The sequence below is a fragment of the Erythrolamprus reginae genome, chromosome Z (assembly GCF_031021105.1).
Source record: "Erythrolamprus reginae isolate rEryReg1 chromosome Z, rEryReg1.hap1, whole genome shotgun sequence".
NCBI classification, from domain to species: Eukaryota; Metazoa; Chordata; class Lepidosauria; order Squamata; family Dipsadidae; genus Erythrolamprus; species Erythrolamprus reginae.
The window spans coordinates 46,511,948-46,518,285 of NC_091963.1; positions in this window are offsets into that span (position 1 = coordinate 46,511,948).

Genomic DNA, 6,338 nt, shown 5'->3' on the forward strand with positions numbered 1-6,338 from the left:
CAATAAGCCGGTTTCTTTTATTGTTTTTTTAACCGTAATATTTTCCAATCATCTAAGGCAGTGATTTTCAACCTTTTTTGAGCCGCGGCACATTTTTTACATTTATGAAACCCTGGGGCACATTGAGCGGGGGGGGGGGGGGGGGGGGCTAAAAAAAGTTTGGACAAAAAAATTCTCTCTCTCTCTCCCTCTCCTTCGCTCTATTTTTCTCCCTCCCTCTTTCTCTCCCTTCCTTCCTCTTTCTTTCTCTCTCTCTCCAACCCTCTTTCTTTCTCTTTCTTCCTTCCTCTCTTTTTTGCTCTTTCTCTCTCCCACCCTCCCTCCCTCTATGTCTTTCTCTCTCTTGATCTCTCTCTCTTTCTCTCTCTCTCTTGCTTTCTTTCTCTCTCTTGTTCTCTCTCTCTTTCTTTCTCTCTCTCTTGCTTTCTCTTGTTCTCTTTCTCTCTCTCTTCCTTTCTTTCTCTCTCTCTTGTTCTCTTTCTCTCTCTCGCTCTTTCTCTCTCTTGCTTTCTTTCTCTCTTTCTTTCTTTCTTTCTCTCTTGCTTTTTCTCTCTCTTACTTTTTTTTTCTCTCTGAGCTTCGCGGCACACCTGGCCGTGGCACACTGGTTGAAAAACACTGATCTAAGGCCATGACAGCAAACCTATGGCATGCGTGCCACAGGAGGCCACGCAACATTTTGTCAGGTTCCAGCTCCAACGTGCTGGCCAGCTGATTTTTGGCCTTGGGAAAGGCCATTTTGCCCTTGGGACACTTCAGGAAAACTTCCCTGAAGCTCCGGAAGCAAAAAAAAAAAAAAAAAAATCCCAACGAACAAACAGGAAATTTGGAAAAATGCACTTCCAGTTTGCCATTGTTAGGTTCTTCAACAATTCTCTTCAGTTATTCAGGAATACACATATACAAGGCCTGGCATTATTTATGTCCTTAGATTAGGAGGAAGTTCAAAACATTAATCAAAAGTAGATCTTTAAGGAGCTTCTCTTTTAAGAGTACAAAGCGGCAGGACCAGCAAGCCACTGACTCACTATGAGCTCTGCAGCAGCCGTGAACTCACTGCCAGGCTGTCTACCGAGTTGCCATTGCCGAGCCCCTAGCCCAGGTACGGACCTTCAGCAGGACCTCTGCCAGGGTTCCCACTTCTCTGTGGCGGGCTTCCTGGGAGAGGCCACCCGAGCGCAGCTGCAAAGAGGCTCAGTGGGGCTGCCTAGGTTCACTTCCATTCTGCTCATTCCCGCCGGGGCTTCTTCCCTGCGCCAGCACCCATGGGCAGAGCCATCCCGCCACTTCCCCTTCGGCTTCCTGCCTTTGCCCTCCGACAGCCTGTGCTGCTTTGTGCTCCTTCCACTCAGAGCCCACCAGAGAACCGCCACTGTCCTGCACCCATGGCTGCTCTGGAGGAATGCGACAGGACGAGGGTAGCCGGCTGAACTATGGCTGAGTTCACACGGGCACGTGGGAACTGGAAGGCACAAGCTGGGTATAATAATAATAATTAATAATTTAGACTCGGGGTGGCTAACAATAATAATAAAAACAATATGTACAATCCAATAATAAAAACAACTAAAAACCCCTATTATAAAACCAAACATACACACAAACATACCATGCATAATTTCTAATGGCCTAGGGGGAAGGGCTATCTCAACTCCCCCATGCCTGGTGGTATAAATGAGTCTTGAGTAGTTTACGAAAGACAGGGAGGGTGGGGGCAGTTCTGATCTCCGGGGGAGTTGGTTCCAGAGGGCCGGGGCTGCCACAGAGAAGGCTCTTCCCCTGGGGCTCGCCAAACAACATTGTTTAGTCGATGGGACCCGGAGAAGGCCAGCTCTGTGGGACCTTATCGGTCGCTGGGATTCGTGCAGTAGCAGGCGGTTCCAGAGGTAATCTGGTCCAATGCCATGTAGGGTAGGTGGCTACTTGCTTGGCGTCGTGCCCCATTCCACCAGAATTGGCAGGACAAGGGGCACAGGGTTTCAGCCGACCCTCCTTTCAACACCCAAGAAACCAGAGCTTTTTCTTGTAGGAAGAGGAAATGTGATTTATTCAACACAAATGGTCTGCATTGATTCAGGATCAAATTCTAATGTCCTCTCATAGGTGTAATTGCCATCAGGAAAAGTGATGGGGAAATATTTCTGAGAGATATTGAAAAGTGTTTTGCAGGACCTTAAAAAATGTTGCATGATGACCTTTTCCAGGGAGTAGGTGATTCCAGAGAAGATATAGCTTTAGCTATCAAGGGTTTTCGTTTTTGAGCAACTTTTTTATGACGCGTAGCATGATATCAAGCTATACCTTGTTTGCCTCCCAGCATAATGAGAACTTTTGCCCAATAATGAGATGAGGAAGTGTGTCATTCTTTCTTTCCATTTCATTCTCTCTTTCTTTTTGGTGCATGCTTTTATGGGATATGGTCTCTGTAAATAACTGATTTCCCACATTGCAGGTAACAAATTCTGTGAAGACATATGGATTCAATGTTTTCACAAACTTTGTATTGAATAAATTGTGTTAATAAGTCAAAACTGTTGTCATTGTGTAATACGTTCTGCTGAAATAAGCCATATTATGATTTTAAGGGGCCAAGTGGATGTCTCCGAAAATTAAAAACATAGAAATACAGTCTCCCCCCACTCCGCCCTGGAGGCCCTCTGGAGGCCTAAAACAACCCATTTCCCAACTTTCAATCCTGGGCCTAGGAAGCCTAGAACTAAGACACCTTAAACATGATCTAAGTATTACCCACAAGATCATATGCTGTCGGCAATTACTTTAGCTTCAACCACAACAACACAAGAGCACACAACAGATTTAAACTTAATATTAACCGCTCCAAATTTGACTGAAAAAAATATGACTTCAGTAACCGAGTTGTCGAAGCGTGGAACTCATTACCGGACTCCATAGTGTCATCCCCAAACCCCCAACACTTTACCCTTAGATTATCTATGGTTGACCTGTCCAGATTTCTAAGAGGTCAGTAAGGGGCGAGTACAAGTGCACTAGAGTGCCTTCCGTCCCCTGTCTTATTGCTCTCCTATATCTCCTATTCCTTTCTTCTATTCCTATATCTCTTCTTCTATTCTTTCATTGATATGTTCTATTACTATACCTTCTTTTCTATTATTTCTTAGATATATTTTACTATGAGTATCTCCTCTATAACCTTCATCATGCATTTTATTGTGTGTGTGTGTGTGTATATATATATACACACACACACACACACACACACACACACACACACACTAAAACTCTCATTGTGTATTGGACTAAATAGATAGATAGATAGATAGATAGATAGATAGATAGATAGATAGATAGATAGATAGATAGATAGATAGATAGATAGATAGATAGTTGCAATCAGGCCTCCCACACCTTGGCTCATTTCTTATATAGCCTGCAAGGCTTTACTGAAGACCTCTCTAGCCAATAACAGAGCTCCAGATCAATCTTATTGGCTGCAGAGGAAATGGGCTGAGGTGTGGGAGGCCTGGATACAACTATCCAAAGCCGAAGAAGTTCCTGAAGATTTATGACAGAGAAAAGGAGGTGAGCACGCAAGTGAACTTCTGGTTGGGCCATTTTTTGCAGTCCCCAGGCTTCACGAGGCTTTCCTAAAGTCTGAGGAGAGCGAAAATCAGCTGGACAGGGGGCACATATGTGCTGGAGCTGACATAGAATAACACCCCATGGCACGCATTCCATAGGTCAGTGATGGCAAACCTATGGCATGGGTGCTGAAATAAATGAGACTTGGTGTTCAGAATTGTTACGGTTTATTCTCAGGGATGCAGGAATAACTGTTGTGTTTGTTTAAATAAATTGAAGAAATTTACTGATTGGTTAAGACGCGGCTAAATGTAAGTTGCCGCCAAAGTTAAACGGTTGTCAGTTAAAAAGCCCGCGTATAAGAAAAGGTATAAATAGGGCAACGGGTTAGCCGTAGCCCTTGTTGGGAGTTGCTTTTCAGGAGAACGCTTGCTCGTTGTGTGTTGTGAATAAACGTATTATGAACAAACAGAAGTCCCTGGTGCAGTGATTTAACAATAACACTGTCTCTCTAGCCCAGCGTTTCCCAACCGGTGTGCCGCGGCACACTGGTGTGCCGCGACACACCGCCAGGTGTGCCGCCTGGGCAGGGCGCTGCGGTGCCTCTGACCTCTCCGCTCCTGCCCGATGCCGCAGTTTCTGGCACTCTCCTGCTGGGTCCCAAAGAAGGAAGGCAGGAAGGAGAGCTCCATTCTTCGCGCCTTTTCCCACGCCTTCCTTCTTTGGGGCCCAGCAGGAGAGCGCCAGAAACCGCGGCATCGAGCAGGAACCGGGAGGTCGGAGGCACCGGCACGGCAGCGCCCGCCCAGCTGAAGGTTCCCTGTCGTCATCGGCAAGTGTCCTTTGGGGCCCGGCGGGAGGGCACTGGCGGTGGGAGCGGGGGGGGAGGGCGCGGCTGCAGCGGCGCAGGCAGTCGCGGGGAGATGGCGGGGGAGCGGGGGGGGCGGCTAAAGCGGCCCCGGGCACCGTTCCCTGTAGGCTTTTCCAGGGGCGCGCAGGGAGCCGCGGCCACCCGCCCACCTATCGGATTTCCCTCCGCGCGGCTGGGGAGGTGGATTCGCCGCCCCCGCCAGCCCGATCTCCCTCCAGTGGCTGGTGACGTAAATCTACCGCCCTCGCCAGCATGATCTCCCTCCGTGGGGGGGTGGGGGGCGACGAACCGATGACCGGGGGCTGTCCGTCCGTGTTGGGTGGTGCAGGGCAGGCACAGGCAGCCCCAGGGGAGAACAAGGGAGGGAGAGAAAGGAAAGAGAGAGTAAGGGAGGGAGAGAAAATTGAATGAAGGAGGGAGAGAAAGAAAGAGTAAGAAGCAGAAAGGATAGAGAAAAAGGAAGAGAAAGGGAGGGGGAGAAAGGAAAGAGGGAGGAAGGGGGGGGAGAGAAAATTAAATGAAGGAGGGAGAGAAAGAAAGAGTAAGAAGTAGAAAGGATAGAGAAAAAGGAAGAGAAAGGGAGGGAGAGAAAGGAAAGAGAGAGAAAGGGAGGGAGAGAAAATTGAATGAAGGAGGGAGAGAAAGAAAGAGTAAGAAGTAGAAAGGATAGAGAAAAAGGAAGAGAAAGGGAGGGGGAAAAGGGAAAGAGGGAGGAAGGGGGAGAGAAAGAAGATATGAAGGAGGGAGAAAAAGAAAGAGAGATAGGAAGGAAAGAGGGAGAGAAAGGAATGAGAGAGAAAGGGAGGGAGAGAAAGGGAATGAAAGAGGGAGAAGGGGTGAGAGATAGAAAGGATAGACAGAAAGGGAGAGAAAGGAAAGAGAGAAAGGGAGGGAGAGGAAGGAAAGAGATGAGAGAGGAAGGAGGAGACAGAAAGAGAGGAAGGAAGGAAGAGAGAAAGAAAGAGGGATGGAGAGAGAAAGGAAGGAAGAGAGAGAAAGAGGGAGGGAGAGAGAAATAGAGCGAAAGGGAGGAAGAGAGATTTTTTTTGTCCAAACTTTTTTTAGCACCCCCCCCCTCCATGTTCCCCAGGATTTTGAAAATATGAAAAATGTGCCGCGGCTCCAAAAAGGTTGGGAAACACTGCTCTAGCCACTATAATAACCATAGGCACGAATAGAAAAACGACATTAGGTTACAGTTTTTATACCTTCCTATTTCCCACCCAGAGTAACTGACAGTAATTTAAATTTCCCGCTCAACATAATAACCAATCAGCTTCAAACAATGATTATTCAACAGGTGCCACAGGTGGCACGGGGAGCCATATCTGCTGGCACGTGAGCCATTGCCCTAGCTCAGCTCCAATGTGCATGTGTGTGTGTCGGCCAGCTGATTTTAGGCTTGCCTGGAGGTTCTGTGGGGATGGGGGAGAGCATTTTTGCCTCTTGAGCCTGGAGAGGGTATAAAATGGGCCTACCGGGCCCACCAGAAGATTTATTTATTTATTTATTTATTTATTTACTTACTTACTTACTTACTTACTTACTTACTTACTTACTTACTTACTTACTTACTTACTTATGAGATTTGTATGCCGCCCCTCTGCGCAGGCTCGGGGCGGCTAACAACAATAATAAAACAGCGTATGACAAATCTAATATTTAAAATAGCTAAAAACCCTTATTAAAAACCAAACATACACAAAAACATACCATGCATAAATTGTATAGGCCCGGGGGGAAGGAATATCTCAATTCCCCCATGCCTGATGACAGAGGTGGGTTTTAAGGAGCTTATGAAAGGCGAGGAGGGTGGGGGCAATTCTAATCTCTGGGGGGAGCTGGTTCCAGAGGGTCAGGGCTGCCACAAAGAAGGCTCTTCCCCTCGGTCCCGCCAGATGACATT